Genomic DNA, 27953 nt, shown 5'->3' with positions numbered 1-27953 from the left:
GCTAAAAACTATGGAAGTTTAAAATTGGCAAACCTCGCCATTAGTTTTCCATTCACAGAACATGCCATCTCAAGCAACTGGGAAATTCACATATCTGGCATCTACCAAACCCCAAAGGTGTCTGATACCAGGGGGTTTACTGTATATCTTTACCTCCTATGGGCTCTGCGAGACCTGCTGAGTTCCTCCGGCCTTTCTGTGTTTCTATTATTTATTTGATTGCAGCATTGGGAGTATTCTGAACATAAACACGTCTCCAAGTCCTCTGTCAGATTTCCTCTCCACCTTCATTGCTCCAGCTTCTCTAACCTCAGAGCTGAAATCCTACAGCCCCAGAATCATTCCAACAAATCTTTCCTGTACCTTCTCAAGGGGCTTTCATGCTCAGCCAAAAGAGCAAAGCAGGTATAGATGTCAATTGGAGACTGTACAAGGTATGCTGAGACTGCATCTGGAGGACTGTGTGCAGTTCTGGTCTCCTTACTTGAGGAAGGTGGTGCAGAGGAGGTTCACCAGGTTGATTCCAGACATGAGGCGATTTAGCCTAAGAGTCAACTGGGACTGTGCTTGCTGGAATTTAGAGGGGATTTTATAGAAATGTATAAAATTATGAAAGGCATAGATAAGAAAAAGATTGGTAGGTTATTTCCATTAGTGGGCAAGACTAGAATTCGGAGACATAGCTTCAAGATTCAGGGTAGCAGATTTAGGACAGGGGTGAGGAGGAACTGCTTTTCCCAGAGGAATTCTGTGGAATTCGCTGCCTATTGAAGCAATGGAGGCTATTTCAGTAAATATATTTAAGATCAGAATGGATAGCTTTTTTACATCATAAGGAAATTAAGGGATATGGGGACAAGGTAGGCAGGTGGAGATGAGCCATCAACAGATCAGCCATGATCACATTGAACGGCAGAGCAGGCTCAAGGGCCAAGATGGCCGACTGCCGCTCCTATTTCTATGTTTTTAATGACGCAAGAATCTACAGATGCTTCAATCCGGAGCAAAAAATAAATAAACTGTTGGAGAAACTCAGCAGCTCGAGCAAAGGGTTGGTGATGGTTTGGGGTTGAGAAAGTGTCAAGGAAAGTTAGCATTAACAAAGCGTAAATGATTCTATGTTACCAAGTGAGTTGTTTTCCCTTGTGGATGCTAAGAATTTGAAAAGTGCAGAGAGAGGAATTCCCAGCTGACTGGCATCCCTGCGGAACACACCTGAAAATTCGTCATCTTTTTTCTGTATTTTATCTTGATTTTTGTTTTATTCTGCCGTCGTGGTTTATCTGGCATTTTGACGATTATGGAAGAAGGAAGTGGATAAATGGGGCACATAGCCACTGAGTGGCAGAACATGTCAGAGGGGTCAAATAGCCTCTTTCTGTTGTTCAGGAAAGATTGCCGGGGGTGGGGGGGGAGGTTGGGCTGCAGGGAAGCGATGGGAGACCATTTTTTAAAAAAAAAGAAATGTTATGTGGAGTCAAACGATGGCACTCTTAATACAACCAAGTGATCTCGTATCACCAATGCAGCAAAATAATGAATTACAAACAGTTACCTCATTTCACACAAGTTAGAAAATTAGGCTTATATTTATATTACTTTTACATTTGGAACAACACTTCTCTTTTCAAAGCTCACAAAATAAGGAGTAATGTTAACTTTGCAAATTGATCCAACAATAACATTTTTACAGAGACAGGAAATTCCTCTCACTATTACAATTTTTGATTTAAAAAAAATGCAATATTGGATTCTGTTAATCTTGCTCCCTATTACTGAGGTAATGTCACAATGTAATTTGTACCTTTACATTTTGACAAATCTATCTTTGTTGTAACCATAGCAATCCTGACAAAACAGTCGTGGTCGAAGAACCTCTGAGGCCCTGTGATGCATTCCAATTGCATATGAAACTGCAGAGTGAGGCCAAGGTATATCCGAAGGCCAACAAGAGATTGGTCACATTGCTGTGGGATTGAGGGAAGGGGGGCTGTGGTAAATGATATCATTTCCTTTGGCCCTGGAATAAGTTCCTTAGTAATCAATGGGATTGATTACAACTGAGAATTTATTTAAGTTGCTAGTTCTAAGTGCATTTCTCAGCGTTAACAAGGATTAATGCTGTAATTTTCTATTACAAAGAAGGGTTTTACCTATTTAAATTGATTTAAGTACATCAAGTGGGGGCTAAGTGTGCAGCACTCTCACCTCTGAGCTAGAAGGTCGTGGATTTCTAATCACACCTCGGAGGCTTGAGCGGATCAACGTGGGTGGACACACCCTATTTATTAGTGAGAGAATGCTGTACAGAGAGAGGTGGATAAAATCCAAACTGCACTCTCATGGTCTCATAGAAAAAGGTGTCAAGATATCCAATGAACGAAAATTCATATTGGTGATGTTTCGGGCCTGAGCCCTTCTTCAAGGTATAAGCAGAATGAGCCAGAAACCACATATCTCAGAAAATCTCAGAATTCAGACAATGCCGGCTGGATATCATTGGATATGATAAGGGGAGAGGTGAGAATTTAGCATGTCTGTATGAAAGGAGACAGGGAAGGGAGAGAGAGAGAGAGAGAAAGAGAGAGAGCTGGAGGAAGGCGATGGGGAAGAAGTTTTAACGAAAGCCAGAGAAGTCGACGTTAATGCCATCCAGTTGGAGGGTGCCCGTGTGGAAGATGAGGCGTTGTTCCTCCAATTTCCAGGTGGTCTCAGTCTGGAAGTGCATGTTAACAAGGGAATGGGTTGGAGAATTGAAATGGGTGGCCTAAAATTCATCCCTCAACCAACAACAATTAACAAATTATTATTTTTCTGCTCAGCGCTCTCTCTCTGCTGGAAAACTGCCTTTCCAACATCACAATGATAATTATATCATGGGACATCCTAGATCCTGTATTTATTTGCTTCCCACCCTCACCTCCAGGACCCCAAAGATGAGTAGAGAACTTCATACAGGGTTTTTGGCCAGACAAACCTGATCACATCTGGTTACAAGAATGTTGGATTTATGGATCTCAGATAAAGGGTTCCTTGGGCTGGAATAATTTGCCCATGCGAGTGAGCTAGAGGGTTAAGATGTGTCAGCATTCTCAGTTCTCTCAGTTTTGTAGACTCCGAACTAAACCTCGAAGATTTCACTCCATTTGGCCAGCTATCAAGGAGAGGCTCATCATGACAATCAGTCTCTTGCACAGAGACCAGACTTGAGTTTGAACTAGGATGCCCCAAAGAAGGTTAAAGCAGGAGTTTTCTGACAGAAAAAGGAAGAGAGCACTGAAAATAGGAGTCAGGAACTTTATCGTCACTCAACATGTTCGCAAGAAGTTTCTACACAATTCTTGCACTGCTTGAAAATATCTTTTATTTTTATTTTTCATTTTTCTTATTTCTGTTTTCTCCCTCCTCCTCCTCCTCGCAGCTCCCATGGTGATTAGTGCAACACTATTACAGCATCAAGAATCCAGGTTCAAATCCAGCGCTGCCCTGTCAGGAGTTTGTATGTTCTCCCCATGTCAGCGTGAGTTTCCTCCAGGTGCTCAGGTTTACTCTGGGTGTTCGGGTTTTGAATTAAAATTAATTCCTCCTCTTGGTAGCTCACAAACTCAAACAGATGATTAATCTTCACCTCTGAGCTAAGATGATACTTTGGGGGCACAGGGAGAGTTTCACAGCTGAGCCAATTTTCAGGTGTGATCAGCAAACTCAGGTTAATTCTTCCTTCCGAGACCAGGCCCCAGCAGGTGGGCTTTGAAATCTGTCCCCAACAGACTGCATCTCCCCGACACCTAAAATCCCGCAAAGGTTCTGCATCGTCTCCTTGCATCATCTAATCTATACATAGTCAAACCCCTTTTATCTGGAATTCAATCATCCAGCAGCCTCAAGCAATCGGCAAAAACCTTACGAAAAATAAATCGGTAAAAAATGCCAAAGTATAAAATTGGCACCAATCACGCAATCTCAAGCTACGGGAAAGAACACTTATGCAGCATCTACTAATCTCCATAGATGCTGGATACTGGGGCTTTTACAGTAATACCTTATGACTCACACCCCTCCTTCTCAGTGACACATCCAACACAACTCCCAACATTACAATTATTTCTTTTGTTCTCCCCTTCCCATAACAACATCACAGGGCTCACGTCTGCTCAAGACCTTAATTGGCCTCAGTACTTCATGTTCAAATACTCTTATGGTCTAAGTTCAGATTTCTCTTCAGAGTACATACATGATGTCGGTGTAGGTGCTGTACAATTGATCAGCTAAAGGAGGTGTAAGGCACTCCTTCTGTCCGATGGCCTACAGGTCACCCTTGGGCAAGGTGTAATACCTGTTTAGCCTCTTAATCAGCGTCATGCGTAGTCATGGATTGCAGATGGTGGATGGTTTTTACAACCAGATTTCACAAATTGGAATTTCTGGCTGTAAAACTAAAAACGCTGAGCAGATGAATTTGCGGATCAATGGCCAGGGTTTACCCGTCCAGTGCGGACCCTGCAACTGAAGAAGGCAACAGGAAACCACTTCAGTATTTTTCCCTTGTATAATCATGAACTCAGCATCGACTACGGTCTCAGCTCAAAGATGGAGCCTTCACTGAAGGAGAATAGGGGAGGCAACCACTACAATTTGGAGGGTCAGAGGTCATGACAGATGGAGAGACATGATCACCCACATCAAATGGCAAGGCACCTGAATGATGCCATATACGACATCACATACAACCCTGAGATTGTTTTGCAGTGCTAAAACATTGAGAGTTTTGCTACATAAGCAAACATAAACTGGTTGATAAGCAAAATACTGCAGAAGCTAGAAGTCTGAAATAAACACAAAGAATGCAAGTACTCATCAGGTCAGACTGTGTGTGAGGAAAGAAATGGTCAATATTTCAATGACATTTCAGATGGACCTAAAACGTGAACTCTGTTACATCCTCACTGATGCTGCCTGACCTTTTGAGTATTTACGACATAAATAGGTCAATATGTAATCAGCCATGAAACAATATCTTTACAGCTGAAGAGGAAGATGAAAGAATTTTATATTTTTATGCAAAATAAATTATTTTTCCAACCTCCTTCAGCTACTGGTCAAACATACTTTACAAGTTAATAACAGTAAAACACGAAAGACTACAGTCGCTGTGATTGAAGTCAAAACACAAAGCTGGGAAAACTCAGCAGGTCAAACAGCACACTGTACTTTAATTCAGAGTTCTGATTTATTGTCAGAGTACATACGTACATACACAACATCACATATAACCCTGAGATTCTTTTTCTGTGGGAAAGGCAGAAAGCATACACATGTAAACCAATAAAGAAATGTAAGCAAACTGACTATGCAATACAGAGAGGAAAAAAATCAATAATGTGCAAAAGCAGGAGTCTGTAAATGAGTCCCTGATTGAGTTTGTCATTGAGGAGTCTGATGGTGGAGGGGGAGCAGCTGTTCCTGAATTTGGTGGTGCAAGTCTTGTGGCACCGACACCTCTTAACCGATGCTAGCAGCGAGAACTGAGTGTGTGTGGATCCATGATGGGTTTGAAAACATCTTTCCTTATTTTTTTAGCTGTCATTGCAATGTTGATATCATACCCAGTCATTTTCAGTCTGATATATCCACAGGTGATCTTGTAATGGCTAATTATATAGAAATACATCAATTATATAGTCATAAACAAGCCAAGGAACACAACAATCTGTATTGTTTTTATTTCACTTTTCTCTGTCATTTAATAGTAACTCTTCTATATTCATGGACCCTGGCTTTATTCTATAGAATAAAGACCATGCATGCAGCTCTTTTCACAGTTTTAGATGTCCAGAAGAACTACAAACCTACTTAATTATTTTCAGAATCAGAATTTATTGTCATGAACATGTTACAAAATTTGTTTCAAAGGTTCAAAATTGCTATTCAGAAATCTGATAGTGGAAGGGAAGAAGCTATTTTTAAATTTTAAATTTAGGCATACTGCATGGTAACAGGTTCTTATAGCCCACGAGTCCGTGCCACCCATTTATCCCCCATTGACCATTATGTTTTGAATGGTGGGAGGAAACTGGAGCACCTGGAGGAAACCCAGTAGGCATGTGGAGAACATATAAATTCCTTACAGAGAGCATGAGATTCAAACCCGGGTCGCTGGTGGTGTAACAGTGTTGTGCTAACCTCTATGCTAGCCATACCACTCTACTGTTGGGTGTTCATCTTCAGGACCCTGTACCTCCTTCCTGATAGTAGAGCAAGAAGAGGGCATGGTGTGGGGAGTCCTTGAGGATAGAGGCTGGTTTCTTGAGACACCGCCTCTTGTAGATGTCCTTAATGGAGTGATGTCTATGATGGTGCTGGCCAAGGTCACTTTCTCTGTAGTTCTCCTTCCCTTTGGAATGCAGAGACATGGTGGTGGGGGGGGGGGGGGGGGGTGGGGATAGAGGGGTGTCCATAACCCACAATAGTAAAGAGGTTACTGATGCGGTGAATAAATGTTGACAACTTTTTTTTATGAGGGTGGGCCAGCCGTTGAACTGGAGGTTGTCCCTTTAGTTAACCCTCAGCTAACATCGTTTAAAAAGTATAATCACCCTATTATTGTCACCTTGATGTTTGTGAGAGCTTGCTATGCACAAACTGTTCAGCTTATTAACAGAGTTAATGGCTCAAGATGTATTTCCCTTGATCTGGAACATTTGGGATATCCTGAGGTCACGAAAACCACTATAAAAATGCAAAGATTTCCGAATAGACCGAAGGTCATGGTTTAATGTGCCTGTTGAAAACTCATCCTTTCAATGCAAAGCAGAGTGGGGAATCCAGTTTATTTTCTCTCCCCAGCTGTTCTGTAATCTGTCCAGCTGTCGGCTATTGCCTGCAAGTTGTTGAGTGTAGCCTGAGTCCTGATTTGGGGAATCTTTTCCTACTGTTGTCTGTCACTAGTTCTAGTATTTCCTCTCTCCATAATCCGATTCTCCGAGAACAAGAAATTGGTGGCTACAAAGTGAGTGTGCCTGCAGAGACAACATGTCATTGGCCAATTAAAACTTGCAACTCTGTCACCATCAACCAACATTCTTGGTGATTAAATTATAAGCTGAGAAGGGGAAAAGTATATTCATTAGGTTGGGTCCCATTGGGCTGTAAGATTTATAATACTCAGCCTGGGGCCCAGATTCTGATTAATGACATCATTCAGCTCCAGAATATGGCTGAAATCCTGCAAGGTTACATCACTCAAAACGGTCAAAACCACAGTTTCCACCTCAGGATTAATTGTCTGGCTGGTAATTTTGGGGGAGAAAGGAAATTATAAAATTCTTGCTCCTGCAACAGTCTTGCATTGTAAATCTTGGTGTTTAAGTTTCTCTTTCTAATGGGTCTATGGCATTTGCCAGATACTGAATTGCAGATACCAGTTAGACTCCGTTTTTAGATTTTTTTTTTCATTCGTGGGTATGGCCTGTGTCTAATTGCCCTTGAGAAGGCTTTTTGAACTGCTGCAATCTGTGTGGTGAAGGTGATCCCAAGGTGCTGTTTATTGGTGAGAACAAGGATACAGGTGATGCTTGGGAGGTGATGTGTAATTAGATTTTGGATTTCCTCCCCTCCCCTCCAGTACACAATCTCCGTCAGTACCGGAGCACCATAGGGCTGCGTTCTTAGTCCCCTGCTCAACTCACTATACAACTATGACTGTGTGGCTCGGTACAACAACGCCATGTATGCTTGGGAGGGGGTGGGGGGGGGGAGAAAAAGTCACTGTATATGTGTGAAAAAGAAAAAGTGTATATCATGGCTAATGTGATTTATGGTGTGAAAAATAAAAAATTTAAAAAAAAAGAAAAAAAACAACGCCATGTATAAATTCACTGACGATACCATGGAAGGCGATGAGTCAGCGTACAGGATGGAGATTGAAAACGTGGCTGAATGGTGCATCAGCAACAACCTCGCACTCAATGTCACCAAAACTAAGGAGCTGCTGGGAGGGAAGCCAGACGTGTGCAATCCAGTGATCATTGGGGGATCAGAGGTGGAGAGGGTGAGCACGTTTAAGTTCTTGGGCGTCACTATCTCGGAGGATCTTTCCTAGACCAAATGCACTAATGACATTGTGAAGGAAGCACGTCAGCGCCTCTACTTCCTCAGGAGTTTGCAGAGGTTTGGTATGGAACATTTGGGTCAACTGCTTTTAGACCTGAAGGTGTCTGCTGTGGATTGCATTCCCTAAGAAGATGCAGCAAGCTCACCAAAGCCGTCACAAATAGAGCTGACATCCAAAGGCCACCTGGCCTCTGTGGCTATTAGAGCACTTCCCATCTAAACTATTGAAGCAGTGAACCAAAGGGCCCCAATTAGTGAGCATGAATGATCTCAATCCGTCACCCATCACTAACGCTTGAGAGAAAATTTGATAGTATTTGCTTTTTCTGGCCCTGATTAATTGCATTGATTCTATCCCGAGATTGAGGCAACAGTGAATATGCAGAAGATATTATTTTTGTTAATTGGTTGAGTGTTGGCTCTGTTTCCTGCCCCTTGGCTTCACATTGTCATTTGAAGAGCTAAAGAATGATCATAAGTGCCATGTGCAGTAAATAAAAATCTCAGCGGATTAATGTTATAATTTGCTGTCTGATCCAAATTTCATCCCTCCAGTGTCAAACAGGGGTTGAAAAAGAGAGCAGGGAAGAAAAAAAATAAGAGGAGAGATAAAAAGAGAAAAGAGAAAGAAAAGGAAACAGAAAGAAGGAAGGCCAAGGGAAGGAGAAACAAATACTTGGAAGGAAAATGAACTGCAAGTCAATTTTGCAAAGTGAGTTCCCACAGATGCCAATAATATAATTACACTGGACAACAATATTTTTCAAAAAGTTCGCTTCCTGAAAAAAAATTGGGAATTATGATCGACAACTTCAAGATGAACACAAAGATAATTTCAGATTTTCTGTATCATAAAGAAAGTTGAAGAAACATTAAATTATTTTAAAATTGAATTTAGCTTGCTTAATTGCATAATGTACTGTACCTCTGAGCCAAGCTCTCAGGTTGACTGCACATGTTACACAACAAATGTGAGGAGAGTGAAACCCAGGGTTTGTGTTGGTCACCAATTTTACAACCGAAGTAGAGCTCATAGGCTTTTTTTAATAAGTGCGGTCACCACAAATGTAACAGAATGTATCGCAGCTGCTGGATATTGATGAGAATCTTCCTGAAGACAATAAATGCTACTGATAAGTGCACTCACTGTGCTATTGCCTGAAGAACATGTGCATCAACATGCGTTCAATTTACAGTAAATCAATATAATGCAGTGCATCTCTATCTGTGAGCTGCTTTTATAGCCTGTCTATATCTGTCCTGACTAAGAATGCCCAGGCTGAAGACAATATTTGCGTAGCACCTGCACTAAGTGCATGCCCCAGCAGGCTTGGACTGACTTGCAATGTAGGCTAGTAGACTTAAAATATGACAGAAAATCCCCAAAATAGGTTATAACTAGAAAACGGTAGGTGTTAAGAAAATTTCAAGGCAATCTTCATGATCAGTGCCCAAAATACATAAAATTCACCCAAAAGTGTTCAGGAAGCAAAATCTTCATTGTCAAATGTTACCAGTTAATCGATTTGAGCTTGGGATAAATTTGACCAGGACATGAGAAGGTGCTCTTCCAAATCTACCTTGGAATACTCATTTGATATCTACCAGGAAAGGCAGATTGGTGCATTACATTTAAAAAATAATGCATACATAAACAGAACTGAGCCTTGCCATCATCTCAACAGATCATTGTTAATCAGCAAGAAACCTTTATCCTACTAAACTACATGAAAACAAAAACCACTTTGGCTGTTGTGAGAACACAAGATCCGTAGCAGGAGTTGGCCGTCCGGCCCGTCGAGCCTCCTCCATCGTTTAATGAGATCATGGCTGATCTGATGATAGGCTCATCTCCACTTACCTGCCTTTTCCCTCAGGAGCATATCTAGGGTATGGCCAGCATGGCAAGTGCCCAGGGTGTCACTTGAAGCCCCACCCCCCACTGACTGCCGCCACCACAACTCCAGACATACAAGGAATGCACTCCATGTGTGATCAACTCGTCCTCTTTCCCTGTCCTAGCGTTTGCTCTCAATTGTATAACGGCAAATAGAAAATTGCGGACACCGCCAGGTCTCACAAGACCTCCTTGTCACCGTTTATTTTGATTCATTAGCCACCCCTGCTATAGGCTCTATTTTGTGTAGATAAGCCCCCATTTTCCCATATCCCTTAATTCCCCTACTACAGTGGTTCTCAACCTTTTATTAACCACTCACATTCTTCTTCTTCTTTGGCTTGGCTTCGCGGACGAAGATTTATGGAGGGGGTAAAAGTCCACATCAGCTGCAGGCTCGATTGTGGCTGACAAGTCCAATGCGGGACAGGCAGATACGGTTGCAGCGGTTGCAGGGGAAAATTGGTTGGTTGTAAAGTAATCCCTTGCTAACCATAGGACACCTATGACATAGATGGTATGAGAATGGTTAAAAAAAGAAGGTTGAGATAGGCATGTTATTCAGAAGCAAATTTGGAGAAGCTATATTGAAGATGGGATGATGCCAGAAAGAGAGGAGGAGATTTGATGAGTTTTCTTGGTGTCCAAATCTCTTTTAACATGAAACTATTCTGAAGAGGATAACTTATTCCCACTCCCCTTGCCAATGCTTATCCCTCAACAAACATCTCTAAGAGACAGATGATCTGCTCCGTATCACTTGCTGTTGGGAATATATAACTTTTTTGTTCCATTTCTCATGTGGCAGTCATAACTCTACTCTAATAATGTTTTACTTTGGGATGTCCAAAGGTTGTGAAAAGTGTGTTATAAATGGAAGTCTTTCTTTTATTCATTTCAAGATTAGGGAAGCATTTTTAATCGGTGTTACATGCCACGATATTTGATCATTAGTTCTATTCCATTTCCTCCAACAAACTAAAGTGCATCAAAGTGTATTCCTTCGTATTACGGAACAGAGGAGGCCATCGCAGTCATGCCAGCTGACTGGAGGCAGGAGTGGCGTTCATTTTATATGTAATAAGGTGCCATGCTCACTTGGTTGAGGCAAAAACTTCAAGACAGAACCAGGAAAATATTTCAATCTAAACAGAAATGATCAACCTTTTCATAAGTGATTGAGCAAACCAAAGTCTTCCTCTGACCTTGCTCAGAATCTGGGTGGGACAAAGCATGTACTTTTGCACTTTGATTTAATCCAATATTTAAAAAGAAATATTTACCATAGCAACAGAGCTGAACATTCCCCTAAAAATGATCTAAGCGCAGTAGTCCCAGACAAGAACGTCATCTGGGCAGCGAAATGCATTTGGTTCGTCTGAATGAGTGCAATGTAGATATTAATACCCCCTTTTCACACATCATATGAGAAGACAAAACTGAAATTCATTTTGGGGGATATTATTATAATATCTATGACATTGGACACAACAGCATTCTTCTCAATGATTCTTCATTCTCCATCTTGCCTTCACCACCTGAAATTCAGCTCCTCAAGTCATAATTTGTTCTTTTCCACCAATCTGCTGATCTCTTATTCAATAGATAAAAGACATGCATACTGCAGAGTCAAGAATCATCTCTTCAACCACGAACCTGGTGAGGAAATGTACTATAAACTCTTTTTGTGATTTCCAGTGTGGCCAAAGATTTCCACGGTCTGGATCTAATGTCTGATGGAAGTTTTTTTAAAAAACCTAAAATGAATGATTTAATTACTACATTAAGATATCAGGATGAAATTTGTAAGTGCTAGGCAAGAATTGGAGAGAGACAAGGTTCTTTTTTGGTGGATTTGAAATGACTGTAACCAGTATTAAAAGTGGAAAATGAGAGGCGGATGAAGTTCTATGTATTACTTGTGATGGCCAGGAGTTGGTGACTGCGTTGATAGCACATTTTTCAACTGACAGCAACTTTGGGAATTCCAGTAGTTGAAGAGGGAAATCCCAGACATGCTGTCAGATATCAAACACACCCTTCTGGGTGTGCTGCTTGTAACTTTCTTCAGTCCAATCAAGGCAAATCCTTTGAGGTAACATGAACTTCAGCTATGCACATTCTAGTCAAACTGTAAAATGGCCTTAAAAAATTATGTCATAATGCTCACTAACATTTAATTATAAACTATGCCATAACTGTTTAACAAATAAACTGACATATAATTTTTTTTCTCACATATATGTCCAAATACAAGTGATTTTTTTTCTTTCAGGAGGTGCAACAGTTGCGCCAACACCTCCTCCCTCACCACAGTCTAGGGCCCCAAACAGGCCTTTCATGTGAAGTAACATTTCACTTGTACATCTAGAGGGCTGATTTACTGCATCCGGTGCACCCTTTGTGGCCTTCTCTACATTGGAGAGACCAGTCGCAGACTGGGAGATCGCTTCGCTCAGCACCTCCTCTCCGTCCGTAACCACAGCAACCTCCCAGTGGCCAACCATTTCAATTCTGAGTCACACTCCCGCGTTCACAGGTCTGTCCATGGCCTTGTGTTCTATCCCACCTTGACCATCTGCAGATTGGAGGAACAACACTTTATTTTCTGTCTGGGCATCCTCCAGCCAAATTGCATTAACATTGTGTGGTGCACTGTTAGCCAGAATCAGTCACACACCAAGATAAAGACTGTACAACAGGCTTTAATCCACAGAGCCAGGCTGGCTGTGGCTGCAGCAACTCTGAGTGAGGCCTCGGGAGGCCGGCGCAGGCTTATATCCCGGAGGGTGATTGACACCCGACCGGGTGGGGCTTGATTCATCCAGGCCGACTGATTGACAGCCAGCCAGGTGTTGTCCTGTCCCCTTACATTCCTTCAGGTACAGAGGTTGCCCCCTGCAGTAGGCCAGTGGTGTACCACCACACATTGACTTTACTGCCTTCCACTAAACCTGCTTGCCTTTTCTTCCCCTTCCCCCTTTCCTGTCCTTCCAGTTCCTTCCGCCCACCCATCCCTCCTCCACCTCACTGCTGCTATCCCCTCCCTCCTTTCTCTACCCATCACCTCCTGCCTTTGCCACCTCCCCTTCCCCCCTCCTCTTTTGATCGGACACCTGCCAGCATTTTCTCATACTTTGATGAAGGGCTCAAGCCCGAAACGTTGGTTATGTCTCTTTACCTTTGCTACATAAAGGACACAGTTTGACCTGCTGAGTTTCTCCAGCATTTTGTGTGTGTTTTTTACTTGAACCATGGTGTCTGCAGAATTTTGTGATTTATTTCATATTTTTTCGTTTACAGTGATCATTTATGATATTTCAGCTTCAAAACTAATTATATACTTATTACTTGTTTCCTGCAAATAATGTTTGAAATGTTTTGAAAATACTTTTTTTTGTTTTCTATCTCTAAGAGATAGACACATTTTGACACCAGGGCTACTGGCTGTGATGGATCCTTTTGGATTGGCACTCGATAGTCAATGGGAAAAGAAGAAGTCCACCTCTCTGAGGCGGTGACAACAGCTTCCTTCACAGTCAGTGGCAAGTACGATTGATTAAATGGTTGATCCCAAAATCTGGATCATTGAGTTGTGAAGGTGACCTATTTCTTCATTTTCACTCAGGGAGAATACTGGGAACAGGAAATTGTCTGAAATTTGTTATCTTTGCTATTTCAAATGCTGAGATAGAACAGAAAATCTCCTACCCTCCATCGACGTGATCTACCAGGATCATTGTCTGAAGAGGGCACGCAAAATCATTGAGGACCCCTTCCAACCTGCACACAGCATCTTTCAGTTGTTCCTGTTGGAGAAAAGATGCAGGAGTATTAGAGCCGCACCACCAGGCTGAGGAAGACTTTCTTCCACGGGCAGTGAGAACGCTGAATGAATAAAGGAACTGTTCACACTGACCATCCGAGACTCTTCATATTTACAAAACAACATTTATGTATTTGTTTGTCGATATGAATTATTGTCCTGCGTATGTATCGTTTGTCTGCCTGGTTGTGTGTCTGTGCATTTTGCCAGAGAGCGGTGTTTCATTAGGTTGTACTTGTGCCCTCGGGTGACAATACACTTGATGTGAAAATACTGGAAATGTTCAGCAGACCATGCAGCAACAATGGAGAGATAAGCAGTTAAAATTTCAGAATATTCTATTATCGGTTCTAGAGGTGCTGACAGGACAGACTGATTTTTATTCACTTTTGCTATGTGATTATGGTGCTTGATTCAAATAATTGAATCCTTGTAATGGCAAATTGTGACCATGTTATTGGGAGTGAACTGTGTGGACTTACTTCCAGCTGAATTCCATCATACTCTCTGCCCAGGGACAATGGAGTTTGTTCTTGTAGTTCCCACATCTGCAGGCGTGGATTACAGAGTTAATGGCAATGGGGTAAGCCGCTGTCCACCACTGGAAGTAAACACACATCTCAGTGAGGTGCACTGACAATGGGGTGCTGTCTCTGGTAAGGTTAAAACAAGGTCCCACCTATCTTTCACAAGCACGGTCCTGTTCCATGGAAGGACTGGAAAGTCTTCTCTGGGAACCTGACCAAGATTTATCCAGCACTGTGGAAAGAGATTATCTGGTAATTATCACATTTGTGTTGGTGAGAGTCTGCTGTGCATTAATTGGCTGTAATATGATACTTCTGTTTGCACTTCGAAATGCTGTTGGGCATTTGGGGAATATATTGTTTATCCACCTTCTAACTGTTGGGTGTGAACCCCCTCACTAGGTGCTGCCCGCCCTCCTCTTTGAGAGGAGCGTTGTACATTGTGCTCCGCACCAACTAGTCTTGGCTGAGTTTTCTCCAGTCCAGCTCAGAAACACCCTCCAACTAGATGGCATTAGCATTTATGTTTTTTATACAGCTGGTGCACTTCAGGAAATTATTCCCAATTTCCCAGAATGCAGTCTGTGTAAGAAGATTGGAACGGGAATAAGGGACTCATTCCCGTTCCGACATTTTACCTCCTCGACCCCTAGACATTTTCACGATCGCCTGCGGTCTAAACTGAACTGCAGGCGATCCATGAACACGGGCTAATGATTAGGACGTCACTGACAACGTCACCACAGTGGCGCTGTATGTCGCATGTATATTATGCGTCATGGTTGATGTCGACACAGCAGCTCTTTACCTACCTTACTTCAGGTATTCTGTCTAAACTCATGGATATTTGGAGTTTTGTCGTTCCTGTGTGAACGGCCACTGCCGGAAGGTAGGGAGACACTTCAGAACAGAACGGAAAAAAAAATCACGTAATATCTATGTAAAAAACATTAGAATCAGAATCAGAATTTATTGTCATGAATAAGTCACAAAATTTGGTGATTTATGGCAACATCACAGCTTTCATATTATGGACCATCAAGAATAATATAAAAAATTTAAATAGCAGTGCATGAAAAGTAAGGTAGTGTCTTTGGTTCATTGATTATTTGGGAATCTGATGGCAGAGGGGAAGAAGCTGTCCTTGTGCCACTGAGTGCTCATCTTTAGACTTCTGTACCTTTTCGCTGATGGTAGCGGAGTGAAGAGGACATGGCCTGGGTGGTCGGGGTCTTTGAGGATAGATGCTGCTTTTTTAATACACTGCCTCATGTTGATGTTCTCGATGGAGTGAAGTCTGGTGCCTGTGGTGTCGCAGGCCAAGTTAACAACCCTCTGGAGATTTTCCTTGTCCTGAGATTTGCTGCCTCCATACCAGATCGTGATCCAACCAATCAGTATGTTCTCTATGGTACACCTGTAGAAGTTGAGGCTTTGATGACGTACTGAATCTCCTCAAGCACCTCTCAAAGTATAGCACTGGCGAGCCTTCTTTATGATTGCATCAACATAGAGGCTCCAGGACAGATCCTTGGAAATGTTGACACCCAGGAATTTGTTGATCCTCTCCACTACTGAGCCATCGATATTTGTGATACATGATATTTCTCTCTCTCTCTGTCTCTGTCTCTGTCTCTCTCTCTCTCTCTCTCTCTCTCTCTCTCTCTCTCTGCCTGTCTCTCTCTTCCCTTTTCCCTCTATCTCTTTTCACAGAGCCAAAAACAACCAATGAGTTCTCACCTTTCTTCTCTCTTGTCCTCTTGTCACATCCAATTAACACTTTTTGTCTGTTGGTCTGTTGTCCTCCCTCTCCCACATTTCCCTTTTCATCAGTCTTTCACATACCATGAGGAAGGGTTCGTCGGAAATGTCGGTTATATATCGTTACTTCCTTTGGATGCAGTGAGACCTGATGAGTTCCTCCAGCATTTCTGTGTATTTTGAAACGTGTTAGCACATTACAGTCCCTCTGGTCCTCGATGTTGTGCCAACTTACATTTCTACCAAAAAATACTAGACCCTTCCTACCTCGTAACCATCTTTATGAAAAATAAATTCATTTGTTTTGAAATGCGGAGTCAGATTATGCACAGGAGTTGGCTCTGACAAGTTACCACATCCAAACATGAATTCCATTCTATTCTCCCTCTATTCCCATCAACTCTGTGGTCTGAAAGAGAATGAATAGGGCAATGATACTGTTAGCAAGTGACTGCAAGGTTTTATCTTCTATGTATCATTTAATATCCTTGAGTTTGTTACTAGCACAACAGATAAGAGGGAACCAGTTGATGTGATAAATTTCAGAAGACCTCAGGGTGGCCCACAAGATATTATGGAAACTCAGAGTATACAGCAGTGGGATAGCATACTGGTGTAGATTGAAGAATGGTTAATGAATCATTCTCAGATTGGAGAATTATGATCAATATAGCATAGCAGGGATCAGTCCCTGGAACAAACTGTTTCCAATCTCAATCAATAGTGAGGAGAGGGTACAGAGAAGGTTCAGGGGGGTGTAGATGGAATTACTGAATGAGTGAGAACATGGCAGATAGAACATAATGTAGAAAATTGTGAGGTCATCTATTTTGAGTTTTTTAAAAAAGTGAGTACTTACTAAGTGTAGGATTGAAGTGTTGGTGTTCAGAAGGATTTTCTTATGTGTAAACCTCTGAATTCAAGCACGTGGGTATAGCAAGCAATTAGGAGGCGGATGTTTTGGCTTTTTTTTTTGCAAAGGGATTTGAGTACAAGAGTAAAGACATATTGCTTAGATAAGCTGTCTGGGATATTATGTACAGCGATTCTACCTCAGGAAGGAAATACTTGTAATAGAAGGAACAGGCCAAGATTCACCAGCTTGGTTCATTGAATGATTGGCTTGTTATGGAAGGAAAAATTACACAGACTGGCTTATTTAATGGGGTGTTTAATTAAAATATATAATGTCTGTGTAGAGGCATTGGATGATAATACCCTGCCAGGGCATCTAGAATCAGTGACCACAGTCTTAATCTAAGGGGTTGGCCACTTTGGATGGAGATAAAAAATAGATCAGAGGATAGTGAGCCTTTGGAAATTTCCACCCAAGACTCCAATGTTAGGTACTTCCAGGACAGATTCTTAGACATTAAAAGAAAAAAGGGATAAGGGGTAAAGGTAAAGTTTCATTATTGTCACATGATACTACATTTAGAATGTAACATACATGAAATTCTTTAACTTTTGTCTACCGTAAGGCAGACAGAGAGTCGCCAATTTGTCCAGCACCCCTACAGCAGCAGTCTCCCTTCCAAGTACTGGCCAGGCCTGAGACGTATTCAGACATATTCAGGCTATTAGTGCAGTGGGTTAGTGTAGGAGAGTAGTGCTGAGATAAAAGATCATCTGTGACCTTATTGAACAGCAAGGAAGACATGAGGGACCAAATGGCTGGCTCCTGCTTCTGTTTTTTTTAGTGTCTTAAGGGATGTGAAACCAAATGAATTAAAACAGATGTCAGAGATGTTCTCTGTGGCTTCCCCTGCACGCTCTCCATTTCATCACCCTCATCTGCCATCCAGACGTACCATCCTGCATCCAACAGTAAGGTTTGAGTATTCGAGGGGTAGTCCTCAAGTTCTAGGTGCACTTCAGCCCCACTCTCTTGAATCTTTGGATGCCCAGTTCAGGGGTACTGGGTCAGTCAGGGAAGCTCCTCATCTTTTTGTTCCTGAGCTTGGACTAGGTGGCCATTCACAGCTCCAGGCTGTGGGCCATGGAGGGTTCCACCTCAGTGCCCCTCTACCGAGGATTCTTCTGTGCCCGGAGGCCCTAGAGAAGGGGAATATAATGGTGTACACTGACAGGGATGACAAGATTTGACGTTTTAATTTAAGGCAACTTTATAAATAATGAATTGAGAACAACATAAAAATGTAAATAATCCTCATTTTAACGTAAAATTATATTAAATAGTGGGACAGATCCGCGGGACTAATGGTCTTAGGGAGTTACTGTGTTCCTAACCGCAGAAACAGTCCAAAAAAAGTGGGAGATGCAAGACCCTTGCTGCTAGTGTGTTATGTCACAGGAAGCAATGTTGTTTTTCATTAATGGAATAACAGCGTGTTTTGAAAGATACTGCCACAAGTATAATAAGAACATTGTGAGGCACACTCTTTGAATTCATTCTTGTCTCAAATCTCTGCCCAACATCAGCAATTACTTTCTCCTCTCTCTTGTTTTTAAACCATTATTTCATTTTTTTCAGATTTCCACCCACTCTTCAACACACAATCACAGAAAAACATATTTATTCCTATTCCTTTCCAGCAATACAATTCAGATACTTAAAAACAAATTAAGCATTTTGTTTTTAGATGTGGAAAGCAAGTTTGGAGGCCAACATTCCTAGTTCAGCTGACCATCGGGGCTAAAGGTCTATGGAGATGGCTCAAGACTGGGTGTGGCCCTTTAAAGGAAGCCACGTGGACACTACCGGTTTATAAACCGGGGGACAAGGTGCAAAAACAAAGAGGTAAGGTGCATACTTCAAAATTAGAGGTTTGTCCTCAGGTCAGGGACTGACTCCAGTGAGGCCCCTAGGAAAGGATGCACAGAAGACATGGTCCCAGGGATGAGAGGACCAGTTCCACGAAAAGGCTTTGGAAGGTGACAAGAACAGAAGATGACAGTCGTCGGCCTCATCAGCAACAACGATGAGTCGCACTGCCGATAAGAGGTGGAAAATCTCGTGAAATGGTGCGAGAGTACCAACCTGAGTCTCATTGTGAACAAGACAAAGTGGACTTTGGGACCACAGGAATGACCACCCTCCACTACATAATAACAACGTTCATTGGAGTCCACTTGACAATTGACCTATCCTGGACGCACAACATCTTCTCACTTGTCAGGAAAGCACAACAGCGACTGCCAACCACCATACTGTGAACTTTGTACAGGAGCATTCTGGCTAGCTTCATCACAGTGCGGTACAGTATCTGAAGAGCATTGGATCAGAGGTCAATCCACAGGACCATAGGAAGGCACTTTGGTTGGCAAGGATCGATGTGTTGTAGAACTCTATGGTTCTCCATGGAAAAAAGCATATCCTCAGATTTGATCTCACTTAAGCAGGAATATACTTGTATGAGGGACATTTGAGAAAAGGTTCACTGGAATAATATCTGAAGTGGCTGTCTGTTGAGGAATGACTGAGCAAGATATGACCATATTGGAAAATAATATTCTGAAGGGAATTGACAAGAAAGGATATTTACTTTCATGGAAAAATCTAGAATCGGAAGACCATAAGAAGTAGGAGTAGAATCAGGCTATTTGGCCCATTGAGTCTGCTCTGCCATTCAAGTCATGGCTGATGTATTTGTCCTCTCAACTCCATTGTCCTACCTTCTCGAATTAGAGTTAATGGAGAGGAGAAGCAATTATTCTCTAAGAAGGTTATGAAACCCTCCCCCCCCACCCCCCCCCTCTCTCTCTCTCTCTCTCTCTCTCTCTCTCTCTCTCTCTCTCTCTCTCTCGAAAAGCAATGAGAGCTGAGTTGTTGAATTTATCTAGGGTTCTTGGTGTGAAGGAGAGGCAAGGGCTTTGGAGATGAGCAGAGCCTGGGGTCAGGCCTACTTTGAACATGTTCAATGGGTTTAAGGCTTTCTCCTTTTCTCCTGTCTCCTATACTAAGTGGTGTGCTCAATGGTTTTGACATATCATTGTTTCTATCGGATTTAAAATTATGAATAAAATAAAAGTACCGTGATGATTGAATCGCCTTTAAATTGTGAGTTTTGATTTGAATCCGCAGAAGAATCTTAACTCCCAGCCCTCATCATGCAAACTTTCTGAAGGATAGATACTTGCCAAGGGAGCATTGTTGGTGGCTGCAGAGAAGAGCAGGAGTCTAGTGCTCGTTGGAGAGAGTGTGGGCACTTAAAGGATGGTCTCTTTGTGCTGCGAGACTCGATCAAAAGAACAGCAGGAAATCAAGGAGTTTTTATCACCCTAAACACAGCTATCACTTCAAAAGGCCTTAAAGCACTGAGAGAAGTAAAGGGGTTTGTAACCTTGGGGGAATCCTGAGTTAGAGCAGGAGATGGGGTACTCAGTGCAGGAAATTGAACAGAAATCTTTTTTTCTCTCTCGTAGCCATAAACTGTGAACCTGATGGGAACCCAGAGGCCAGAGAGTGGAGAAAGTATGGAATAAACAAGCAGATGCCCTGACCAGGTTCTGGGTAGATTTTAGAACCATTGAACCATAGAACATTACAGCACAGAAACAGGCCCTTAGGCCTTTCTAGACTGGGCCAAACTGTTATTCTACCTAGTCCCACTGATCTGCATCTGGACCACATCCCTGCATACCCCTCCCGTCCATGTACCATTGACTCTGTCTCGATTTCTATTTAAAAGACACATCCCATCCATGTCCCACCCTCTTCTCCCCAAATGAGTTTGAAAGCACGACAGATTCAAAGATAGTTTATTTCTCACTGTTATCAGCCTCTCATGACAGATGATACACCATGCACTGTTTCAAGTAAAGTTTTTTTCTGAAATGCTGCACTTTTTTTGTTGCCCACCTATTTGCACTTTCTCTTTTTTTTTGCACAAATTCATTCATTTTTAAATGTAATTTACGGCAATATTTGCATTGTGATACTGCCGCAAAAACAACGCATTTTGTGACGTTATGATAATAAATTCTGGTTCCTACTATCTTACTTAAGTATGAGTTAACTTGCCTGGATAGCACACAAAACAGAGCATTTCATTGTATCTTAGTACATGTTCCAATAAACTTCAATTCCATATACACTCACTGGTCTTTCCTAGAGCTGTCTGTTTGATGATCTGCCATTAAAACTCTGCAACTTTGGACTTTACTGTTTAGATCTGTGCACAAACACCAAACCCTCGAGACCAGAACATAAAACATTTTTAAGCACACTAAAAATCAAAGGAAATGAACGGGGCTTGTTTTAACCATTAGAATTGAGTTTCCAGTTGTGCTTCCATCTCTGGAGGTCGCTGACATCATGCTCTCTGACCCTGCTTCTGAATTTGTGGTTGCACTGTGTTAATCACTGCATCTATAATGGACTTGAATAATTGATAAAGACTCCAGTTTGCTGATAACACAAGATTGGTATCATAATGAAGTATTAAGAGACACTTAATAGACTGCATGAGTGGCAAATTTGAGGCAAATAGTTTTAATTGGAGATACGAGTGAGATGCTGCCTTCTGGACGTAAATACCTTTACAAAATGAAAATCTGTAAGGAGTGTTGGTCCGAAGAGATTCAGGAGTCCATGCATATAGATCAGTAAAGTGCCATGGACGGTTTAGTAATCAATGGGTTAATGAACTGCTAGTTTGGAGCACTGGAGTTCCACTGTGGAGAAGCTATTGTAGAACGACGTGATCCCCTAGTTAGACCGTGCCAGGAGAACTGTCGGCAGTGCTGGGCCCTGCACCTGGGATGGAGTTCCATTCCACTGTGGAGAAGCTATTGTAGAACGACGTGATCCCCTAGTTAGACCATGCCAGGAGAACTGTCGGCAGTGCTGGGTCCTGCACCTGGGATGGAGTTCCATTCCACTGTGGAGAAGCTATTGTAGAACGACGTGATCCCCTAGTTAGACCATGCCAGGAGAACTGTCGGCAGTGCTGGGTCCTGCACCTGGGATGGAGTTCCATTCCACTGTGGAGAAGCTATTGTAGAACGACGTGATCCCCTAGTTAGACCATGCCAGGAGAACTGTCGGCAGTGCTGGGTCCTGCACCTGGGATGGAGTTCCATTCCACTGTGGAGAAGCTATTGTAGAACGACGTGATCCCCTAGTTAGACCATGCCAGGAGAACTGTCGGCAGTGCTGGGCCCTGCACCTGGGATGGAGTTCCATTCCACTGTGGAGAAGCTATTGTAGAACGACGTGATCCCCTAGTTAGACCATGCCAGGAGAACTGTCGGCAGTGCTGGGTCCTGCACCTGGGATGGAGTTCCATTCCACTGTGGAGAAGCTATTGTAGAACGACGTGATCCCCTAGTTAGACCATGCCAGGAGAACTGTCGGCAGTGCTGGGTCCTGCACCTGGGATGGAGTTCCATTCCACTGTGGAGAAGCTATTGTAGAACGACGTGATCCCCTAGTTAGACCATGCCAGGAGAACTGTCGGCAGTGCTGGGTCCTGCACCTGGGATGGAGTTCCATTCCACTGTGGAGAAGCTATTGTAGAACGACGTGATCCCCTAGTTAGACCATGCCAGGAGAACTGTCGGCAGTGCTGGGTCCTGCACCTGGGATGGAGTTCCATTCCACTGTGGAGAAGCTATTGTAGAACGACGTGATCCCCTAGTTAGACCATGCCAGGAGAACTGTCGGCAGTGCTGGGTCCTGCACCTGGGATGGAGTTCCATTCCACTGTGGAGAAGCTATTGTAGAACGACGTGATCCCCTAGTTAGACCATGCCAGGAGAACTGTCGGCAGTGCTGGGTCCTGCACCTGGGATGGAGTTCCATGCAGATTTGCCACAACGTTTTCAGAAACTAAGGTTGTATTCCCTGGAATTTGAAGGTTGAGGGTAGTTTGATTGGTTGAGTTTTCATAAAATTCAGAGGAATTGATAAGACTGACGGGAAGAAACCTTTTGCACAGAATACAAAATCTCGGAAAAGGAGGTGTCCGAGTGAGGTTAGGACATATTCATACAGAGAGGGACTAATTTAAAGTTCAGAGTTATGTGAGCATTGCTGTGTGAAGAATTCAGACACCAAGTCCACAGACTGTACAACAGGCTTTAATCAACTTAAACTTATACACACCAGGTCTCTGTACCTTCCTGGCTCCATGTACCCGACTGACTCCCAAAGGGGCCGGCTCGAGTCTTTATATGGGTAGTGACTGACAGCGGGCAGGTGGGACCAGTCTCCCAGGTTGCCTACCCGCAGGAACAGTGATTGCTGCATTCTTACCTGCCCACTGTTATTGTCAGAGAACATACATGACATCGCATACATCCCAGAGATTCTTTTCTCTTGCGGGCACGGCAGAATTTATACTTCAAGATTCAAGATTATTTTATTGTCATGTGATAAAACAGAAAATGTGATATTACATGAAATTTCCTTTAGTCGACTGTAAGGCAGACAAAGATTGACCATCAGCAGAAACAGCCAGAAGCAAATGAGAGTCTCCCCAGAGTCACTTGGCTTCACCTCCAGTGCTCCCGCAAACTCCACAGCCACACAGATATTAGTTCAAAACCATTGGCAACGTGAGCTCCGTATGTACACCTCTGATACAATCAGGAGGCCTCCAGCAAACTCGGTACCTTCTCGCGTCCTGGGTCCGATCCCTGGTGACCCTTCACCCAGTCTCCAGCCAGTCTCCAGTCGTCTGCAGCCTGGTGTGAGACCCTTGACCACAGTTGCTAGCAGCAAACGGTCTATGTGGGCTCTTCATCTCGAGCCACCAACAGCCTGCCCGCCTGTGTGTTCTTCAGTCGCAGAGCCCATCACTTGTCTGCTGGCATGGTCACGTCCCGTGGGTTGTCTCCTCTGCTTCTCCTTCTCAAACGGGGGTGGTCTGCCCTTTATATGGTGCCCTGCACCAATCCTCTGCTTCCCCAATAGTGCAAAAAAAACTGTACTTAAGAAAAGATCTGTATACAAATGAGAAAATGTAAACAAACTGTGCAATGCAAAAAATAAATATTCAATAATAAATAATGTGCTGGGTCCTTAAATGAATCCCTGATTGAGTTTGTCATTAAGGAGTCTGATGGCGGAGGGGTAGCAGCTGTTCCTGAACCGGTGGTGCGAGTCTTATGGCCCCTAGACCTCTTTCCTGATGGCAGCAGCGAGAACAGAGCGTGTGCTGGGTGGTGTGAATCCTTGATGATTGCTGCCGCTCTCCGATGGCAGCGTTCCCTGCAGATGTTCTTAATAGTGTAATGTCCCGGGCTGTGTCCACTATCTTTTGGAGGGCTTGACACTCAGGGGTATTGGATTTTCTAACCCAAACCGTGATGCAGCTGGTCAGCACACTTTTCACCACACATCTGTAGAAGTTTGGCAAGGTTTTCGATGTCACGCCAAACCTCCGCAAACTCTGAGAAATTAGAGGGGCAGACGTGCTTTCTTCACGTTGCCATTAGTGTGTTGGGTCCAGGAAAGATCCTCTGAAATAGTGACTCCCAGGAATTTAAATCTCCTCACCCTCTTCGCTTCTGATTCCCCAAGGATCTCTGATTTATCCCTCCTAAAATGCAGGAAGAATTGGCACAGTCACGAAGGGTTAAAGTGTACCCTCTCTGCTAAGTTTCTGTGGGTTAATGAAACTGAAGCTGGATCTAATTTATATGATTCACTGTATTTCAGTTCTGGGTGCTGACGGTCCCTTCATTTGAATCGCTAAATCAAGTTTCCAATTTCTATCCCTTGTGGCAATTTCTCAGCCTTGAATATCAAAAGCGAGCAAAAGAAATGGAATAAGTTGCAATTGTGGTAAACCACTGTTTGTATATTTATCTGTCTGGGCATGCCCATTGGCTGATTGTACCAGTGGCCCCTCCCACAGCCCCCTCCCTAGTTCAGGACGGTTGACCAGCATGGACATGACTCCATTCTATCGTGAATAAAAGCCTAAAAGTTTTACATAACTTCAGTCTTTTGGAGTTATTGATGGTATCCAATTAAAACAGAGAGGAAGAAGAACTTCTTTACTCAGAGGGTCGTGGGTCTGCGGAACTCACTGCCGCACAAAGCAGTGGAGGTCGGATCACTGGGAATATTTAAACAGGAAATAGACAAGAAGCTTATTAGTACAGGTATCAAAGGATATGGGAAAAAGGTTGGAAATCGGAACTAGGTATGAGCTTGGTGTAGAGTCACGGAACAGACTCAATGGGCCTAGTGGCCCGCTTCTGCTCCTTTAACTCTCACAGAAATCTCTGAGCCGATGTTTACAAAGTGTTGGACAAAATGTTTTGTGTGTGGCTTTGACTGAAGGCAGGTCAAACCTGCCTCCTTTACATTCAGCCAACACTTGCATTTGGTGAGGGATGACAGGACATGTGAAGTGTCTGGTTTTCACACTGTCATTCCACCTTCTCCTTAGTGGGGTGGATTTCTAGTCAGAAAAGGAAAATAATCCAGGAAAGCTCCACTGTCCTTGCTAAAGCTTTAGGAACAAGGAAGACAATCAGGGAAGATGGTGGAATCAGGGAGTTTCTACCTCTTTCCCATCTGTGAGCATCTTGAGGTTTCTGTAATGTTCTCGAGACAGTGGTTTTCAAACTCCCCCCCCCCCCCCCCTAAACTCACATTCCAGATTAAGTCATCCCTATGCCATCAGTGCTCTGTGATCAGTAAGGGATTTCTTAAGGTGGTACATGAGCGGGAAGGGATGGTTGAGAACCCAATTGTTACTGAACTATTTTGCTTGAGAAAAATTGTCATTGACAATTGGAGTCATAAAACCATGCAAATAGCGAGTCAATTAGCTACGATTAAAACAGTGGTTTTCAAACCTTTTTCTTTCCACTGACATAACTAACACCTTAAGCAATCCCTTACTAATCATAGAGCACCTATGGCATAGGGAATACTTAAAGTGGTATGTAAGTTTAAGGGGGTTAATTTGTCACAGAGCTGCTATGGATTTTGGCAAGCGAGTGAGATGATTTACTTGAATGGGGACCCAGAATATTCTTGTGGCTTGTTGAAAAGAGCTCCAGTGCTACAGAAAATCAAACTGACAGGTCAAAGCCAAAAAGCCTGAGAAGCGAGCAGTTAATAAGAAGCAAGGAATGGTCTTTAACCTTTTGGGATTCTGTTGTTACATTCCAGGACAGTGTCAAACCAGTTCCAAATTTACTTTCTCACTGCTTGTACAGGGAACCTACTTATAACTGAATACACTTTTCTTTTGTGACTCTGCAATTGCGTTGAATAATTATTGGCCGGAAAGAAATAATTTAAAGGGCAAATACTTTTTCATTTGCTTCCTCAGCGGCAGTTGCCAGGATACAGAGCACAATCTATCCATTCTATGCTGGCTCAAGCTAATGTTTGCTCTTCTAATTTTCTCTCAGGATGTGGGCAATATTGGCAAGGTCATTTTCATTGCCAATCCCTTGCCATCATTTTTATAACTGGATGACTTGTGAGATCATTCTGGAGAGCAATGAGCCAACCACCCAGCACTTAATGGTGTCACATGCAGATTGGACCAACTAGATGGGCAATCTTCCTTCCTTCCAAGACATGACTAGTCTCCTGGTTAGGAAGTAACTAGCTGTTCTTTTACCTTCACAAGCTCAAAATAAGCACAGCTTCATCTAACTGATTCTATTGTTCTCCAAGACACGCTCCTGTCCAATATTTCCACTGGGAATGAAGCCTTGCAAAGATATTTAGTGGCTCCTAATACTGTGCAATAGCAATGGTCTAGAGAGTTATTCTATGCCTCCATTCAACATGACCATGGAACTTTAACTAAGCTTGGGAATGCTTGTGTCCCGTCTCTAGAGAAAGCATGTCAGCACCTCTGATGGCAGAGGAGTCCATGAGTCCATGGAGGTTTGGTGTGAGATCAGAAACCTTGGCAAATTTCTACAGATATGTGGTGAAAAGTGTGCAAACCAGCTGCATCATAGTCTGGTATGGAGAAATCAACACCTCAGAGTAAAAGGCCCTGCAGAAGATATTGGACACAGCCCAGGACATCACAGGCAAAGCTCTCCCCACCATCAAGAAAGTCTACATGGAACGCACCCATCGGAGAGCAGCAGCGATCATCAATGATCCACATCACCCTGCACATGCTCTCTTCTCACTTCTTGCTTTTACCATCAGGGAAGGGGTGTAGGTGCCACAGGACTCACACCATCAGGTTCAGGATCAGCTGCTCCCCCTCCATCGTCAGACTCCTCAACAACAAACTTAATCAGGGACACATTTAAGGACTTATTTTTACACTTTATTTTCTTCATCTCTCTGTACTGCCCAGTCAATTTGTTTACATTTCATTATTTGTTTACATGTGTACGCTGAATCCTTTTTTTTTGCACCGCCAATAAGTGGTCATTCTGCCTCGTCCGCAAGAAACGGGGTTGTACGTGATGTCATGTATGTACTCTGACAATAAATCTGAATCTGAATCTGAAGTAGAATAATCACAGACCCGCACACTAAGCTCAATTTAAAGAAATACAAATCGGATGGAATTACTGAGACTACAATAACTTTATCTTTACTGTGGCTGAATGATACCACGTTCTGACTCATGTGACCACATCCCTTGAACAAGTTTGTTACAAGCAGATGTGAAAAGAGGAGCAAAATGTGGGAAGCTAGAGAGACTCAACGGGTCAGGCAGCCTCCGTGGAGAGAAATGGACAGTCAAGTATTTGTGTTGGAGCCTTTCTCGAGACTCAGTTTAAAGAAATGGTAAGGTTTCTGGGAAGTAATCAGCCTTTCAGGTCACCTACAGAAACTGGAGATTGATTTGTAATATGGGGAGCATACTCCTGCAGATTCACAAGTGCAGTGTTGATCCACCTGGAAGGACTGGTGAGGGCC

At 42.9% G+C, this 27953-nt stretch overlaps 1 long non-coding RNA gene across 1 annotated transcript in view; it reads left to right on the top strand.

The window, feature by feature from the left end:
* LOC138749386 (uncharacterized) overlaps window positions 1-27953 on the top strand; it is a 122743-nt gene that overhangs the window by 76447 nt on the left and 18343 nt on the right. The gene's annotated exons all lie outside the window — the stretch shown is intronic.

This window comes from Narcine bancroftii, chromosome 14, assembly GCF_036971445.1.
Source record: "Narcine bancroftii isolate sNarBan1 chromosome 14, sNarBan1.hap1, whole genome shotgun sequence".
Taxonomy (NCBI): Eukaryota; Metazoa; Chordata; class Chondrichthyes; order Torpediniformes; family Narcinidae; genus Narcine; species Narcine bancroftii.
Note: the sequence above shows the minus strand (reverse complement) of the source record. Positions and strands in the feature narration are given on the sequence as shown.